At 34.1% G+C, this 20,243-nt stretch overlaps 1 long non-coding RNA gene and 1 pseudogene across 2 annotated transcripts in view; one reads left to right on the top strand and one right to left on the bottom strand.

The window, feature by feature from the left end:
• Positions 1 to 20,243, top strand: part of LOC144546062 (uncharacterized) — a 104,422-nt gene that overhangs the window by 50,954 nt on the left and 33,225 nt on the right. The gene's annotated exons all lie outside the window — the stretch shown is intronic.
• On the bottom strand, positions 16,706 to 19,819 carry LOC144546088 (filament-like plant protein 7; annotated as a pseudogene). The gene is made up of 6 exons (XR_013508708.1): positions 19,788 to 19,819; positions 19,219 to 19,527; positions 18,107 to 19,038; positions 17,664 to 18,074; positions 17,471 to 17,537; positions 16,706 to 17,213 (listed from the first exon to the last, which is right to left on the bottom strand). The product of XR_013508708.1 is annotated as a filament-like plant protein 7 (transcript).

The following is a 20,243-nucleotide window of genomic DNA, read 5'->3' as shown; positions in this document are numbered from 1 at the left end:
ATTGTTTAGAACTTATATTATTAATTTAAAATATAAATTGAAAATTTTGAGATATAAATAATTTATGAAATTATATAAATAAAATGAGAATTTGAAATTAAAATAAAATGATTCGTGTAAAGAAATAAATAAATAAGTTTGTAATTAGTAGAATAAATATACAAGTTTTGTATGAATAATTTTATATATAAATTGCAAATTTTATTTATTTAGGAATTATAAAAATGTGAGTTGATGATTATATGTATATATACATATATACTAATTGATATTGTATTATCTGGATTCTGAGAAAATTCGAAATCTGAAAATTTATTTACAAGTTTTGTTAGATTATTGGGAATATAATTATTCTAATTATCATATATGAATATATTAAATTGAATTTTAAAATTTGAAAGATAAAAATGTGAATTATTCGTGCAAATTAATTGTAAATTTTTATAAGAGTTTGGATCGAAATTTTTATAACCGTAATGAATTATAAAACAAATTAAGTGAGTTCATATCAAAAGGGATTTAACTCAAATGAATAAAAATTTCGGATCCATTTCAAATTTCCTCCGTTCCTCTCTTTTACCCCCCTCACTGACAATGGAGCCCCCCCCCCCCCCCCCCCTCCCTCCCCAGATCCTATCTTTCTCTCTTCCCTTCTCTCCCGTTCGTGCAAACACAGGGGTGAAGCCCCTTTCTCTCTTCTATCGCCCTTCTCTCCCGTCCGCGCAAACACAGGGGCGAAGACCCGATTTTCTCTTTCTCCTCCGCCTTGAATCGGCACAGGTGAGTGAGATTGTTCTTTAAATCGGCTTGAATCGGTGTAACTCGGCAGGAAAATCGGAAAATCGGCCGATTCCGTCATTGTTCATACGATTTTTTTGAAAAAATCACACAAATCCGAGAATCGGGCAAAAATCGGCCTGGTCCCATCCGATTCCGAGTTGAATCGGCCGATTTGACTCGGAATCGGCCGATTTTTTGAACTATGTGTAGGAGATATCTAATAAATAATATGGTTTTACATCATCAAACCTACATCTGTGCTGCTAACTTTTGGAACGCAGGTGCCACTCCACGGATCTGATCTATATCACAAGACTCGCTATATATTAACTATTTATCATAATAGGAATTATTGGTATCGGGATCGGGATCGGGATATCGGATTGATATTTGCTCAGGATCGGGGTAGGCCGATACCGATTCGTATCGGCCGATCCGGATCGGTATCGGCCGATAATTCCTACTATGCTATTTATTCTAATTCAGTGAAGGTGCCACTCAAACCAATCGGATTCTATCGGAACGGATTTCAGGTTGTCTAATTTTGGATTATGTTTCACATTACGGGACTATTTGAATGAAATCATATTTCTTTTTAGTGATTTTGACAAGTTTTGAAAAAAGTTTCAAATTTAGCTCGAAAACTGAGCAAAAATACCACTTAGACTGAGGAAAAATACCACTCAAAACTGAGCAAATCATATTTTGGTCTTTTAATTAATTTTCAAATACACTAATGGTTCATATAAAAGACATATCATTTGCCCAAAGATAAGGACATACTTTTGTCTGACTTTTATATTTAGAGTCTTGTTGTGGCATTTCGCTTTTTAAATTTTTTATTACATTTAATTTTAAAAGGGGAGGTATAACACGGTTGGTTAAAAAAAAAATCTGAAGAATATTGGTTATTCAAAAGTCGAGATTTTGATTCCGCCTCACAACTTTGCAGCCTCTGCGAAAATTTTCAAAAAAAAAAAATAATATTTAATTTATATATATATAAAATCAAACTATTGATTCGTAATGCAGAACAAATTCTCTTTGAGTTGTTACAATTAACCTTATTACCAAAGTGTTGTGGATGCAAAGATTTATATTTCGACATGCAGTATTCATTAGGTTTTATATTTATTATAAGAGACACCATAGAATTTTTTTTAGAAGTTCTTTTTAGTAAATGTGCATCTAGTTTAAACTTAGTGCATGATATCAAAACTTAAATAAGACGTGGGAATGCAATAACCAATTGAAAACGTCATGCATGAAACCCAAGTGTACGTGAATATTTAAAAAAAAATTCAAATACGGGCAGCGCAATTATGGGATCTAGATGTGGCAAAGTTAATAGTTCTTCGGCATTATGAAAATTAATCTGTTTCAAGAGTTAAGAGAATTATAAAGTTGGTTAATTCATAAGATTAATATTTATACATTAACAGCTAGCTTGGTGCAGAGTTGTGATTTGAACTCGATTAAATTAACTGAGTTAAACAAATAAAGGAAAAAAATTAAAGCATAGCTCGAAGCGCTCATACATGGTTCTCTCATGAGCTCTCTCCTAATTTTCCCTTCTATATTAATCAAGTCTATTCTACTTATTTATAGAATGACAAGTTATTAGACATAAGAAGAAGTAATTAGGATTAATTACAAAAAATAAATAACTGGGCGAGTTCATAAGAAAATTCTTTTACGTTCTCACGCTAGCTGTACACATGTTACAAACAGATGACAAGGAAAAAAATATATAATTTATGTTGTTTGTTATTCGTTGTCCTATTATCAAGGAAAAAAATATAATATTACAGAAAAAGGTTGTCGCCTTGCTTGTTGGATAATCTAAGCGGGATGAGGTATATATTGGACTGATTGTACTAATTATAACAAAAAGTTTAGCTTCCTAAAAAATTGTAAAAACAAAACTGTCTTGTTTCAAAGCAATAAGTAATGGCGAATCCAGATTTCTATTGTAGGAACAAAATTCTATTAATTTATTATATGAAATTTGTCATTTAGGTACCTTACAGTAAAAATCTTCATTTATTAGTTGGAATTGGTAGAAAACAAAAAGCACAATAAGTACTTTTGATATACACAAAAAAGCAAGACTTCAAAATTTCATTTAGAAATTCTAAATAACTAGAGCTGTTAGTGGGATCTACACTGTTAAATGTGATATGCATTGTTAAGATTTCCTTTATATAAATAACTATTTTGTGGATAATTTTTTACATAATTAATTTTCAGACACACTAATGATCCATATAAATGATATGTCTTTAATTTGCATAAAGATAAGACCTCACTTTTCTCTAACTTACCGAGTTGTGGCATTTCGCTTCTTAAAATTTGATAATATTTTTTTATACATATAAAATCAAACTAATGATTTGGTAAAATGATAAAATAGTCACAATCCCGAACAAATTCTCTTTGAGTTGTTACAATTAACCTTAATACCAAATTACAAAATACAAGAAAACACCTAATTTATCTTTTAAATACACAGTAGTGAATACTACATGCAGTATGATTAAATTTATTTATTATAAGAGAACACTATAGAAAAATTTTAAATTGATTTATTATAAGAGAAAACCATAGAAAAAAAATTATAAGTTTTTTTTTTTTTTAGTAAATAAGCATAGAGTGTAAACTTAGTGCATGATATCATAACTTAAATAAGACGTGGGAATGCGATAACCATTTGAAAGCATCATGAATGAAACCCAACTGTACGTGAATATTTAACAAAAAAAATAAAAAATCAAATAAGGGCAGCGCAATTATGGGATCTAGATGTGGCTAAGTCAATAGTTCTTCGGCATTACGAAAATTAAACTGTTTGAAGAGTTAAGAGAATTATAAAGTAGGTTAATTCATAAGATTATTTATACATCGAAGAACTCAGTCATTTCCTATTGTTTAGTACACATTAACAGCTAGCTTGGTGCAGATTTGAGATCTGAACTCGATTAAATCAACTGAATTAAACAAATAAAGTGAGTAGATCTGGAGATCTGCCATTGAATTTGACTAATGAATTAGATACAAATGAACAGCTTTGGGCAGTGCACCTATGAAGTATAAATTAATTAGTAGACTATATCAAGAGAGCAACTGAATTGATGAAACAAAATTATAAAATGAATACACCTCAGACCTGCATTGAGTTGACTTTATAATATACTAGAATTATTCCCTCCATGTGAATGCTTGGTTTCTTCCAAAGACGGAGTTCTAATCTTTGAGTGGGCGGACATCTAAAAGGGATTTTCAAAAATAGTGCAGAAGAAACAAAAATAAAAAATCTCAAACCCTAGATCTACCTAGCCACAACCTCTCACTAGCTCCACACCTCTCCTCTTCGAATTTTTACCCCCAACACAATGATATCCACCCGTCTTGTCTCTACCTCCTTGAACGGAGAAGAGACGAATTTTTACCCCCCAACACAATGATATCCACCCCTCTTGTCTCTACCTCCTTGAACGGAGAAGAGAATGAGGGAGAGGGGAGGGATCTGAGTCGAGTGGAACCGACTGGAGCTGAGAACTTGATATTGTCAGAACTCGGAGAGTAGAGTTCAATTTTTCTTATAAATATTCCAATTTTAAAAGCTAAACCTCCATATTTTCTTTAAAAAAAGAAAAAAAAATAGGCGGGAGACACGTTTTTAGCAATGATATATATATATTGTGATTAATTGAGGTTGATATGAGCAAGGTGATATGATATTTGTGTTTGATTGAGGTTGATGCAAGGTGATATATGGGACACGTTTTTTAGCAACAATATACACATCAATTTGACTTGATAGCATTCATTGAGGTTGATGCAAGTCAATCTAGCTTCATATCATATTCTCTCTCTTTCATTGAGGTTGATGCAACCCTTGTTGTAAGGGACAAATGGACATGATATTCCTTACTACCCTTTTATATACCTAAATTGACAAATGCATGTTGCTTTATTTTGGTGATGCTCATCGTTTGTGCTACCCAGCATGAAATGAACTTTCCACTCCATAGAAATTTATCCTTTAAGAGTTAGGGTGGTAAGGAGCTGGCTTGTTACAAGCTGGGTTCAGCTTGAACTCGTCACGAGTTGGCTCATTCAAGTCATGAGCGCTGACTTTAGAGGTCCCAACTGAAATCTCAATTTGAAATTGTCACGAGCTGGATAGAGCTAGCTCGTTGGGTCTGACTGTACTATGTTTTAAGAAAAAAAAAAATTCTATAAACTTTTTGGACTGAGTTGGACCAAATTAGATAGTATAAAATGCACACAAATTTATACAAATTCACAAATTGATCCCTAACCGAGCTAGGCTTCAACTTGAACTCGTTAATTATGGACCGAGCTAGTGACGAACTGGCTCATTGACAGCTCGATGCAGTGACAAACAAGCTGTTAGTGAACGAGTTAGATACGAGTCACAATCAACCACAGACTACGAGATATTTTTCCACCCCTATTTGAGAGTATTGTTTCTATATCTATATATCTCACTTGCACCTAAATAGACAAGGGTGGCCTGCTCTGATGCATAGACTAAAATATTCAAGACTTGGCAAGTAGTTGCCAATTTGTTAATATTATCTCTTTTCTATACTATCAAGTATATATCAACACACTTTACACCCATTAATTGCTTTCAATCAACAAAGGCCTTTTATATTTTCTTTCCTATTTTTTAAAAAAAAAAATCATATTTTCCAATTGGATTCAGCCGATTCGTATTAATTCATCCGATTCCGATTTTATGGTCTACTATCTGATTCCAATTTTAATTTTTAGAACCATACTTAATACGATGTGAGAAAGTGATAACTTTGTGAAAGCATCATGCATAATACATGTGTGAATAATTTTATTTTTTTAGATGTGACAAAGTCAATAGTTCTTATTTTTGCATTAAAAAACATTTTACAAGATCTAAAATAACTATAGGTTAATTCGTAAGAAGTGGATCTAAGATTATTTCCCCATACATCAACTCAGTCATGTGTGATCTTAACTCAAATAATATATGAATGCTCATAATTAAACAAATGAACTGGGTAGATCTCTAGATCTGCCATTAATTGAGTTTGACTAATAAATTAAATACAAATGAGCAGTTGGGCCCACCATGTGAATGCTTGCTTTCTTTCGCAAATTAATACAATGATCAAGCAGTTGGGCAACTGATTTAATTAAACAGAAAAAAAAAAATTAATGCACCTCAGATCTACCTTGAATTGACTTCCAATATACTAGAACAAATTCCAGTTAAAATAGAACTTAAATGTGAGTTGCAATTTAAAGCTTGGTTGTTCCGCATCTCGTGAATTTGTGCAGCATGAATTTTAAAGCACCCAGAGCTGCGGAACAACCAAGCTTTAAATTGTAACTCACATAATCATGAGATTTCTAGTTTATATATTCAATTAGATTTGTAGTTTGTATATACTACAAGAATATAAGCTAATTATTGTGGATATGAGACGACACAACAGAATCCCAATGTATATATGGACATACTGGAAGGGAGGAGAAGAGAACACCAGATCAACTGAGAAATATTGGAAAGATTGGCTAGAGCCTAGAGCTGCTCGCAATGCTTGAGGTTGATACATTGTTTATTTTGTACAATTTCAACGTTAAAAAATTTGTTCAAACAATTTAAATCTAACAATACATTTTTCTTTTGTAATTTTGCAGATTAAAATGAGATGGCACGCCAAAATAATATCATACTTGAACTCTATTGAATTAACGCTATCTATCTCTTAACCTTCTATGTTTTTTATTCTTGATCCAAGCTAGCTCGCTCTAAGACTAACTTTGCTCCTTTTTATGTTAAAGTTATATATGCCACCTTAAGCAAAGATAAAGAAACTATGTTAAGTAGCACGTGAGGGAGAAAAGAAGGGGCGAGAGGTGATAGCTCGAGAGGGGTAATTTTTGTGAGGTCGGGGCCGAGAGGAGACGAGAGAAAGAGCGAAAGAGAGGGGATAAAACACTAAAACTGGAGGCGATCCAGTTTCTGATTCAACACTCACATTAGCATGGATCTTAATGCGGATCAAACTGTGCAGATATTGAGGCAGGATTCGGGCATTTGTTATAGTCTACAAAACAAAAAAAATTGATGAATCAAATTAAATTTATTACACCCACAAAAATAAACTTAGCACATAGAGGTTGGCAAGGAGACACTGCCTGTCTATTCTGCGGTGATGTAGAATCCACTACTCATTTGTTTATTACATGCCCTTTTGCTAATGTCATATGGTCTTGGATTGTCCAACATAATGGTTTTTATTTTAATTGTAACAACTTAGATGATTTGTGGATTTCAGATAGTTGTATCTCCCTTAAAGACAAATTACTAGTTGAATTAGTTAGAGCAGCCACTCTTTGGTCTATCTGGCTAGTCAGAAATAGAGTTTGTTTTGAAAATTCACCAATCCCTCCCCTTACCAATGTAGGCACTACTATAATTTCTTTAGCATCTTACTAGTGCAAAGCTAGAAATGATGAAACTTACTTCAAATTGACCTTAATTATGCCAATGGATGTTTATAATTTGAATCAGGGAGGCAGTCTGACAATTTTGCTGGTTTCAGACTTCTCAAGATCCAGGAGAGCAGACTTCTCAAGATCCAAGGGACACAAAACATGGGTCAAGGGAACTGGATCTCTCCGACTACCTAATATCCAGAATGGAGTCTGATTCTCCAATCAATCCAGACCGTGTCTCTCCATCTTCTGATGAATCATATATGGACTGTATCTCTGCATCTTCAGATTCTGCACTATCCTAGTATATGTTGGAACTTAGTACTAATCCCCTTTGTTTTGTAATATGCTCCCTGCTAAACTTTCTAAGTAGTAGCTTTCTATTTTGGTGATCTGTATTTTGGTTTTATCTTGTGCAATGGGTCTCTTTAACTCATTGTATTTTGTAATGAATACTGTTTTATATGAAACAAGTGGGGGTTATCCACTTTTGTTACAAAAAAAAAAATTTATTACGCCCATGTTCGTTAATTATTCTTTAAACTCATTGGTACAGCTTCAAAATTGATAAATCAAAGCAAATTCATTAAGCCCAAAAAGGCCCAACGAACCCAAAAAACAATGTTCTCTCTGATCTCTCCCATTGAGCCCAAATAACAAAGTAAATTCGAAAGGAGATTTGAAAGATAGGGCGAAATTGAGAAGGCAATTAATATGATTTCTAAATGAGCTTTGCTATTTCTGGATTGGTTTGCTTGATCTGTATTTTAATGAGTGTATACAACTTTTTCATTATTTTGTTATGGACATTTTAAAGTTCTGTATGATGCTTATGTCTTTCATTATTTGTTGTGAGAATGAAACCAAAAAAAAAAACATTTTATTTTCTAACTCAAAAATTAAATAATTTAAAATAGATAACACAGATAACACAATAATTATTTTGCTGTCTTTCTGGTATATACCAGTCAATGCAGTAATGGTACTTGAAATGTTGTTGGGGTTTTGAAACTGTTGCGAAGGATGCAAGATACAAAATAGGATTAAAGGAAGTCATTGAAATGAATTCTTGTTCTCCACAGTATATGTTGTATTTTTATGCTTTGATATATCTATATTTGCTTATAATTGTTGAAAATATTCTACACTGGTACAGAGTTATGGAATTAAAATCTGGACTCAATATGACTGGTACAAATTTTTATTATAAGTCAAGGTGCATGGCTGGTACCAATTTCTGTTAGCTTCAAACAAGTTTGATTCCTGTTTAACTCAAGGCTTCATAGGTTAATTATAAAAATTCCAACTGTAGTGACTAATGCAGATTTCTGCCAACACAGACGGACACAAAAATTCAAAATTCAGAAATTTTCTTATAAAGGTGGGATGGTGAGTACCAAACATTTTGAAAATTAAAAAGTTAGTGCTGAAAACACGGAAATTGCATAAATAAATAAATAAATAAAATTGGGTATATAATAGATATTAAACTGAGATTATAAACAAGATAGAAGATGTTAAAAAGACTTTTCTCATGCTTTGTATGTTATCTGATTAAATTAATTTCAAACACAGGAGAAGGAATATATATTGACAATAGCCCTCAAATGTGATATTATTCAAACATGAATACTGAGTGATTTTAATTAAATTGAACTAGCTAATTTCTAGCTAATTAATGACATTAAACAAAATAATTTAACAGAACTAGTACAGGTATTAAACAGATGTTAATGCATGTTGATCTACATGTGACTTTCTACTAGCACTAGTTATTTTATTTCTTGGAAATAGGCCTACAAGGCAAGGCTGCAGGCAAATGGGAAGGAACTTCAAGCCTTCAAAACCCAAGCTGGGGTCCACCTGTCAGTCTTTGCCCATACCAACTCAATCACCAACCTTAGATCCTGGCCGTAACCAACCAGGTATTGACCACTTTGCCCTTACTGTACCTTTTTAGACATTCTTGATTCCCAATAGATCTTTCATCTTTTTACACACTTCCTCGCACTTCTTCACCTGAGATTTTAATTTTCCTTTTTTTTTTCTCAAATAAGATTCGACAGTCCTTGTTTGACCCCTTGAGCTCTCAGCAGCTTCCACCTCTCCTTGCATCACACTCCACACATGTTGATCTACCGGTCTGATAATAATACAAAAAGAACCCATCTTACTCACTTTGAAAGCCTTGGATAACGCCTTAGGCTGTGCTCCAAAGAGGGGTAGAAACCTCTTTATTAAAGGAAAGGAACGAAAACGAATGGGATGAGGAGAGGAACGCGGACTGCCCATGTCACTCACCCGCTCCAGAAGAAGGTAATCGGAGAGAGAAGGAGAGGAACGCGCTACTGTGGCGAGGGAAAGGTGCGGTACAAAGTTTCAAAATTCGTAACCCCAAAACGGAGTGTAGGTTTCATTGTAGTGAGAGAAACCGCGCTCGAGCTCTTCCTTCTCGTTCCTCTTTGCGCTGCGTTTGTGGATCACAACCTTAGTATACACGAGTAGGAGAAAACTAAATGTGTATTATTTATATCTTACTCACATTAACTCTCATGATATCTGCTATAACAACATGTTCTTAGTTATGGCATCATAGACTAGGTCATGTATCTATTGATTCTATTAAAGTTGGTAAAAGTTAGATCTAGCTAGTTCGTGGTTTACCAACACATAGATTAGAAATTGAAGATCATGTCATGCATGTGTTCAAGATAAACACATCAAGAATTGTTTTCAAGTCCAAATGATACTGATCAACCATTATAATTTATTCACATGGATTTGTTTGCATCAATTAGCATACCTAGTTTTAATCAAAAAGAAATTTGTACTAGCATGATTGTAGATGATTATAATTGTTTTACTTGGCAATATTTCTAGTATACAAGAATGAACCTTTTGATAACCTCATTAAATTGTGTACCCGAGTTGAGAATGAAAAAAGATTAAAAATAATTCGACAAGAGAACAAAATGCATACAATATTACAATGTCAAAATATATTGAGTGTCATTTATTTTTCAATGCAACAAACAAAATGCATACAGTGGAACGAAGGGGTCAAAGCTCTGTTTGAAAAATTGGGCTTTTTTCTGAATTGAATTTGATATTGACCTAAATTGGACTGAACAGGATCCGGGCTTTGACATTTTGACAAATAAATTAAATGTACATAACAAATTAAAATTTATTTAAGGCCTCCGTATTTTATATTTAGAGGGAATTTATGTATCCCCTCAAAAACTTCAATATTATTCTCCCTCAAAAGTTTAAAATATCATATTTACTCTTCAAAATTATAGAAACCCACATATTTACTCAAAAACAATAAAATAATTTAACACTTAAATTAACCAAACAATATTAATTAATAAAAAAAGACCAATATACCCCCTCCGTTCTCTCCTCTCTCTCTTTGTGCCTTTCTAATTAACATTATTGGTAATATTTCAACATATAATCTAACAATTCTGTCACACCCCGACAACAGGGCTGACAACCCGCCGCGCTGTCAATGCAAGGCGATTTTATTATCATGCACAATCTCATAAATATATACATATACTACCAATGACATAGACAAGAGCCACGATACCTGTAAAAACTTTGTGGCATGTCCCGCGGTACGTGTTCTAGTTCAACATCTTATTTTTGTGTCTTACGCTTTGTACCTGGAACCCACCGAAATGGAAAAATGTGAGAGATTGAAAATCTCCCAGTGCGGTATTCAATTCCAGTCGAGTTATCCATAGATCCGACCAACTGAAACCAAAAACAACACCGAACACCAAAAATATAGGCTACAATTATAATATAAGAATCAAAAAATCAAAGAATCTAAGTTACCAACTACAAACAATCAAGGAACAAAGATATAAGCTCACTTTAAGAAATGCTCAAATACCGTGAAAGAAAATCAACAAGCTATAGAAACAATTTATATCAATAACAATCAAGCAAAATAAATATTATGACATGCAACGCTCATGTGCAATAGATTTAAAAAGTTCAATCTAATTTAGTTGTGTAATCCTATTGCTTAATCATGTTTTATTCACAATTAATCATGCCAGTGTTCTCACCTAAACTCATACATTTATCTCAAATCTCTAACATGAACATTAGTTCCCAAAAATGCAATGCTTATGTATCATGTCAAACATGCAAATATCCATTATAGAATAAAATATCATTATATTAGGTAACCATTTTGGTTTAACAATACTCGGTCATGCGCTACAAGTACAGCGCCTACATGACCCCGGTCATGCGCTACAAGTTCAGCACCTACATGACCGTCAAGACTCATACAGGACTCCGATCATGCGCTACCACGAATATGGCGCCTACACAATTTTTGTTATGGCCATAACCTGAAATTATGCGCTTACCCCGAATAGGGCGCCTACATGACTAAAGTTATGCGCTATAAGTTCAGCGCCTACATAACCGAGTCATGCGCTACCACGAATATGGTGCCTATGCAATTTATGTTATGCGCTACAAGTTTAGCGCCTACATAACAAAAATTACACGCTTACCCCGAATATGGTGCCTATGCAATTTCTGTTATGCGCTACAAGTTCAGCGCCTACATGATCGTAAGGTTTTAGACATTTGGTTCTTTAACACAGTTCCCAATATCATGTTACGAATCATTCTTTTCCGAATCATGTCATGTTTTAGTTTCAAAATATGCTTCATAAAAATATGCTCATGCATGCATCATTTTGACTCAACTAATAAATATAATGCATAATATAATTCAAACAAGTTAATTCAAGCATGCCAAGTACTTCAATCAAGTCATTCTTAGATTCAAACAATAAAATATGCCTCACATGCAAATTTATGCATTCATGTCATGCATTTGTGAAAATTACTATGCATCCATATCATGCTAAGGTTCATTTAAATCAAACTCACGCTTTAGCTAAGTTGCTTTGTACCATGTTGCATTTATAACAAGTGCATGGTTCATATAAAACGATGTATCATGCATGCAAGTATATCATGGAAAATTTGTGGTTCAACTCATGTCTTTATGTCATCTATGCATATGCCATGCAACCCACATTCTCAATGCAATTCAAGTCTTATTTATAAAAAAACCAATCCTAATTAGCATTAATTAGGATCGGTTTTTATAAAACACTGATTCCAATAGTATCAGGATCGGTTGTTATAAATAACCGATTCTAATTAATGAACTATTAGGATCGGTTGTTTAATAGAACCAATACTGATACTATGAGGATCGGTTTTGAGAAACAACCGATCCTAATTAATGAACTATTATGATCGGTTGTCTATAAAAACCGATCATGATAGTATCCAGATCGGTTCTAACAAACAACCGATCCTAGTAGTTCATAAATTAGGATCGGTTGACCATAAAACCCGATCTAAATAGTTTTTAGAATCAATTTTTTTAAGAAAACCGATCCAGATTGGTATTAGGATTGGTTGTTTCATATAGCCGATCCAGATAGGCCGATCCTAATTCCAGTTTTTCCACTAGTGTCTATATATATAAATATATATTAGTTAAAGTTAGAGATGAAGTTACCCAACTAATTAATATTCATAGGAGACTGATCCTCGTTTGAATTTCAAACAAACTACTTTTTAAACGAAGAGTATTTTCTATACAATTAAATCAAAAGATATTTCTTAGATAAATATTATTTAAAACCTTGTTACGTACCAATGAAAACGCAACCTTTCATGTAAACACCTTTCACTAGCTAACTGCTCTAAGCTAGCTTCTCTCAAAAAAAATAAAAACTGCTCAAGATAATAAAGATGAGTAATTTTATGGATATGTGTAATTATGGAGCAAAGTTAGAGTGTGTTGTGCTCATTAAAGAGGGTTTAATTGGTGAACATTACTCGAAAACTCTATCAGATTAGTTTCAGACAACAAATTCAAGCTATTTAAATTTATATGTATGTACATGCATTAATCATGAAGTAGGTGAATTTTAACTGTTTGAATTTGTCGTTTGAAGCCAATGCGATAGAATTTTGGAGTTGTACTCACCAAACCAAATAAATTCGAAAGTTTCAAAACATTTGTATACACATGCCTCACTTATAAAGTAGATGGATTTCAATAACTCACCAAACCTTCTATTGGCACAGCAACATAATACCATACTTTAACTCTATTGAATTGATGCTATTCATTTTGAGTCTTCTATATTTTTGTTTCTTCATCCGAGCACTAAGACCAACTTTACCCCTTTTAATATTGAAATTATGCCACCTTATATAAGCAAAGATACAGAAATAATATTAAGCAGCATGTGTCTGTCTCAAAAAAAAAATATATATATTAAGCAGCATGTGTGGAGGCAGCTCGAGAGAGGTAATTTGGTGTGGTCGGGGCCGAGAGGAGACGAGAGAAAGAGCGCAAGAGGGGGTAAATCGCTAAAACTGGAGGTGATACAGGCTCTGATCCAACTCTCACATTCGCACGGATCGTAGAGCAGATCAAACAATTTAGATATTGAGGCAGGATTGAGAGATTTATAAAGGATTGGGGTATTTGTTATAGTCTAGAAAAAACAGAAAAATTGATGAATCAAAGTAAATCCATTAAGCCCAAAAAGGTCCAACGAGCCCAAATAAGAAGGTTCTCTCTCTCATGTGCTGGTCGTTTTCTCATTTCCCACTTTGTTCTTATTGCCTGGCCGCCCATTTGACATCCCAAATAAGATTTGACAGTCTTGTTTGACCCCTTGAGCTCTCAGCTAGAGTGGAAAAAATGTGTTGTGTCGTGCTGTGCCGTAATTAACACGTCGTGATTTTGATTTCATGCCGTACCGTGCCGTAATCAAAATGTTGAGAGGTGGTCACAGCTCGCGTACTTTGTCCAAACCTAACTGATTACGTTTTTCACGTTTAACTATTTTTTTCATAATTTAAATTAGTTTATTCAATTTAAGTTAGTTTATTCAAGATTCATCATTTGATTAAGACCTAACGGTTCTAATTACACGTGACTCCCGTGATTACATGCTGTGACTGGATCTTTCACATGACGTGTCGTGCCTGGATCTTTCACATGACGTGTCGTGCCGTACCAAATTTTCAAAAGCTGGTTATGGCACGCGAATGGTCATGGTACGAGACATGCGAGTCACGACACGGAACAATCACACATACCGTGCTGTTCCGTGCCATAACCGTATCGTTCTGTGATGGAGCTAGCTCCGCCGTGCCATTTTTTCCACTCTACTCTGAAGACCACACTCCACACATGTTGATCTACCGGTCTGATAATAATACAAAAAGAACCCATCTTACTCACTTTAAAAGCGTTGGACAACGCCTTAGTATACACGGGTAAGGGGAAGAGAAACAAAATGTGTATTATTTATATCTTACTCACTTTGACTCTGGTGATATCTGCTTGAGTGCTATAACAATCAGTTCTTAGTTATGGTATCATAGACTAGGTCATGTATCATTTGATTCTATTAAAGTTGATAAAAATTAGACCTAGTTTGTGGTTTACCAACACAGAGATTAGAAACTGAGGGTTCATGTGATGCATGTGTTCAAGATAAACACACCAAGAATTGTTTTAAGTCCAAAAACATGGTATCAACCATTACAATTAATTCACATGAATTTGTTTGAACTAATTAGTGTATCTAGTTTTGGTAAAAATATATATATATATATATATATAGAGTTAGGCTGGGGTGCTATGGATAGCATAGTGGCCTCTATGCTACGGCTCAATATTCGAGTTTTCAAAATCCAAACGGTTGATCCGAACCGTTCATCTTATTCTCCATATTAATATTTGCTTGGAGTCCAAATTTTACATTTTTCTGAATTTTTTTACTATTTATTAAGTATTTTACAAAATTGTTGATCCAACGGTGGCTGCACAAAACAGTAAAACCGTTGGATTAGCGATTTTCAAAGTGGCTTAATAAATAGTAAAAAAAATCAGAAAATTATAAAATTTGGTCTCCAAGCAGATATTAATATGGAGAATAAGATGAACGGTTCGGATCGACCGTTTGGATTTTGAAAACTCGAATATTGAGCCGTAGCATAGAGGCCACTATGCTATCCATAGCACCCCAGCCTAACTCATATATATATATATAGAGAGAGAGAGAGAGAGAGATGGGCTATGGTGCATTGCAATGCATAGGCCATGGTGTGCATTGGACCATAAATCACCGATTCAAAGTCCAAATGACTGATCCAAACCGTTCATCTTGTTCTCCATATTAATATGTGCTTGGAGACCAAATTTTACATTTTTTGGAATTTTTTTACTATTTATTAAGCCACTTTGAAAATCGCTGATCCAACGGTGACTGTTTGGAACAGTAAAATCAGAAGCCACCATTGGATCAGCGATTTTCAAAGTGGCTTAATAAATAGTAAAAAAATTCCAAAAAATATAAAATTTGGTCTCCAAGCACATATTAATATGGAGAACAAGATGAACGGTTTGGATCGGTCATTTGGACTTTGAATCGGTGATTTATGGTCCAATTCACACCATGGCCTATGCATTGCAATGCACCATAGCCCATCTCTCTCTCTCTCTCTATATATATATATACTTGCATGATTGTTGATGATTATAATTGCTTTACTTAGATAATAATGTTTCTAGAACACAAAATAAAGTTTTTGATAATTAAATTAAATTGTGTACCTGAGTTGAGAATGAAAAAAGATTAAAAATAATTCGAAAAGAGAACAAAATGCATACAATATTACAATGTCAAAATATAATGAGTGTCATTTATTTTTCAATGCAACAAACAAAATGCATACAATGTAACGAAAAGGTCGAAGCTCAGTTTGAAAGATTGGGCTTTTTCTGAATTGAATTTGATATGGGCCTAAATTGGACTGAACAGGATCTGGGCTTTGATATTTTGACAGATAAATTAAATGTACATAACAAATTAAAATTTATTTAAGGCCTCAGTATTTTATATTTAGAGGGAATTTCATGTATCCCCTCAAAAACTTCAATATTAATCCCCCTCAAAAGTTTGAAATATCATATTTACCCTTCAAAATTATAGAAACCCACATATTTACTCAAAAACAATAAACTAATAAAATATGACACTTAAATTAACCAAACAATATTAATTAATAAAAAAAGACCAATATACTCCTTTCTCTCTTTGTGCCTTTCTAATTAACATTATTGGTAATATTTCAACATATCATCTAACAATTCCAACTTATATTTGATCCAACTAATAATTAAACATATTAATTAATATAGTGTTACTTCTTTCTAGTTTGTATATTGGCACTTAATTATGATTACGTAAAAAAAAAAAAACATTTGATCTATTCTACTCAGTTGAATTACATACTTGTTGAAAAATGTGATTTTACTCTTTTTTTTAAATAAACATTCACACAAGTTGAAATTCATTAACAGAGAAAAGTATCCAGTAACAAGCATTGGCCACATTATTCAAACTATTCACAAGCAACCCAACTCTAACTAATTAATACATCCACTCTATCATTTATGAAAAAACCCAACATACTAAATTAAGTAAAACAACTAATTAAGCACCAACAGGCATAGCCAATTTCTTAAAGCTCTCTCTCTTCCTCCTCATGAGCAGCTTTCTAAGCAAATTCGTTCCCTCCGGTTGCCTCTTCGGAACAAGTGCAAGTGTTCCCAGTTGTGCTTTATGTGGTGGGTCAACTGAATTGAATTCTGCTTCTAAGTTCCTGCGAACTGCTGCTTGTTTCGGATTATTACCAGTTTCTGGTATTATTTCTTCATTGCTAACAGGAGTATCAATTCCTGCCTCGTTAGGTGATGTGAGGAGTTTCAATTGTTGGCCGATACTGACGATGGTCTCCTGGCACTCGGCAAGTTTCTCTGATGCTGAAGAAATCTCCCAATCCTGAATATACAATTCGTAAACTTAAAAAGGCTTTGAAAGACAGCATTTGCACAGTACCAAACTGCCAATGAATATTGAAACATTACCACCAGCAAAGGATAAGCCAGGTCTCAGAATATTTTTAAAAAAATTCTCTACGCTATTAATGGTTATAGCTTGAGGTTTTCTGACAAGAACTGAATCAAATTGAGACTTAAAGAAGCATTCAAAATTGGCCCAAATATGTCCTAAATTTTATTTTGGTCAGATCAACTTACTATATTTACATGCTTCTCATCTTCTCGGCTCATAATGTCTTTCAAACTTTCCTCCAGAGTACTGTCACTGTAACAGTTTAATAATAACAATCATAATCAATAATAGAAAAGACAAATATGTATTTGGAATGAAAATAACAGATAAATGCTTAAAATAAAATATTTGGTAACTACAAGATTAATAAAAAATTACCATTCTAAAGATGAAGTTGCTTCTGTAGACTTTGCCTCCTTTTGAATTTCAACTCCATTTAAAACCTTTTCTTCATCAAATAACACCTTTAATTCCCGCGACTCCTTCACATTTTCTTTTGAATTAGAAGCACTTTCAATTAATTCACCATCAGTATCAATTTTCTCCTTTTCCTCCAACTCTTTCTCAACAGGGTTTTCATTTGTTAACTCACATTTCTCCACATCATTTTCAGAGAAGACCCTATTGTGATTTGTCATTTTACAGGGGCTGTTTAGTAAATTTTCAAGACCATTCCAACTATTAGGTTCGGTTACCCCGAAATCCTTTACAATGGCCTCTCTCATCTCCGACACATCTTGTAGAGAGAAACAATGATTTACAACCCAATCCAAACTAACCCCAAACTCACTACAAGATTACAAAACAAGTTGTTGAGAAAATTTTCCACTTTGGCCCTCCCATTAATAAAATCATTACAAACAAGGATAAAATTTAGCAAAACACCCTTCAACCCCTTGCTTTCCCATAGAAAAGCACGGGCAATGTACTTCTGTTCAACTGACTTTTCAATTATCCCTTCGAGAAATTCAACAACTTGCGTAAGTGCCTTATCGACAATTTCTTTATCGGGTTTGGTTTCCACTTCTTTTGTTGTTACACATGATTTGGTATCCTCTAGTGCTAATTTTTCCATTTCAACAAAATCATCCATCAAGCTTAGTTCTGACATGACTGTGGGGCTCTTACAAGATGCAACACTCTTGGGCTTTTGGGCCTTGAAATTATCTAACTCTGCTACCAAAGCAGAGGCCCATGAGCCCGACTCGGCACAACTCATGTTGTCTTCTTCAACCTTCACATCCATGCTTGAAGCCCTATAATTTGCATGTGCACGAGGATTCCTTGCACATGAAAGAGTCTCCTTCAAAACCTTGTTCTCTTCTTCTATTGCATTTAACCTCTCAAGAAGTAACCTATTAGTATGATTAGTTTTGTTATTGGTACTATTGTTACTTTGGAACCCTAATGTTTCGACCTCGGTTTTCATTTTTGCCAGAGCGGCAGGCCCGGGAAGCCGTTTCTTAACCAAGACACGTAATCTCTGACATTCGGATTCTAATTTAGCGATCTTTTTGACACTCTAGGTTTTGCTTTTGAGCTGCATTTGCTGATTTATGATCAAACTCTCTCTATTGAGTTCTAATTTCAACCTCCTTTTGAACCATGCAAAGTTCATACTGGAGAGATGAGTTGGATCTCTCAAGCGAATCGATTTTTGCCTTGGCTTCATTCAAGCTCGACTCGAAGTGCATTCTCGATTCGTTTACTTCCTCTAGGGTTTTAAGCATAGTAGGCAAAATCGGCCGATACCGATCCGATACGGCCGATCCGTATCGGTATCGGCCGGCCCCGATCCGATCCTGAGCCAATCCTCACATAGCAAATCATAAAGAAAAAAAAAAAAAAAAACCCGATTCTGAGCTGATCCTGAGCCGATTCCGATCCGATCCTCCGATCCCGTATCGGTATCGGCCGGGACCGATCCCGATACCGATACCGATTTTTCCTACTATGGTTTTAAGAAGGCGGTTGATCTCAGCAGCAAGAGTGGCAATCTTGTTATTCTTCTCAGATATGGTTTCTTGCATGGCCCGAACTTTGCCTTGCTCAATGGTTATTTTTCTTGCCCCTTCTAATACTGCCTGTTCATAATCTTTCTTCGACACTTCTAGTTTTTGCATGAAATCATTTAGGGTTCCCTCCAAATTCCTTATGGTTTCTTCTAGGGTTTCCTTTTCGGTTAGTGTATTGTTGAGTTGATTTTTAAAATATTCTGCTTCTGCTTCAGTTTTCTCCCAGCCTATATAAGACAACTTTAGTAATTAAAAAAAAGCATTAAAATAACATAAGGTTACCACTAAATATTCTCTCGTCCTAGTTTGAATAATGCAAATCAAGTAAAAAATTTAACACATTTAACCACTGATAATCCAAAGTTTTACCCTGTTAACTCCCATAAAGTCAATTATCAAGTGGCTAAAGAGAAGCACATTTGGTACCCAAATGGCCGGTACATACTATTTCATACTTTTGCTGGACCAAATTGAAAGTTTCAAATACCTGAAATGACTTCTTCAGCCACCTTAGCTTGTTTTGCTGGTCTCCAAGCAGATATTAATATGGAGAATAAGATGAACGGTTCGGATCGACCGTTTGGATTTTGAAAACTCGAATATTGAGCCGTAGCATAGAGGCCTCTATGCTATCCATAGCACCCAAGCCTTACTCCTCTTTATATATATATATACATATATAGAGTAAAGCTAGCGTGTGACATGCTCACCAAGAAAGTTTGGTGAGCATAACTCCAAAAGTATATCGGATCGACGTCAAATGCCAAATCCAAACCGTTGAAATCCATGTACTTCATGAGTGATGCATATATATGCAAAATTTTGAAAGTTTCGAGTTTATTTGCTACACGGTCAAGTGGTCAAAGAAATGAACATTTTATTATAAGTTATTTTATATATTCAATTTTTATTATTTCTTTGACCACTTGACCGTGTAGCAAAT

Source organism: Carex rostrata, chromosome 29 (genome assembly GCF_964058835.1).
Source record: "Carex rostrata chromosome 29, lpCarRost1.2, whole genome shotgun sequence".
In the NCBI taxonomy this organism is placed as follows: Eukaryota; Viridiplantae; Streptophyta; class Magnoliopsida; order Poales; family Cyperaceae; genus Carex; species Carex rostrata.
The sequence above is the reverse complement of the archived record's forward strand: the minus strand, read 5'-3'. Positions and strand labels throughout refer to the sequence as shown.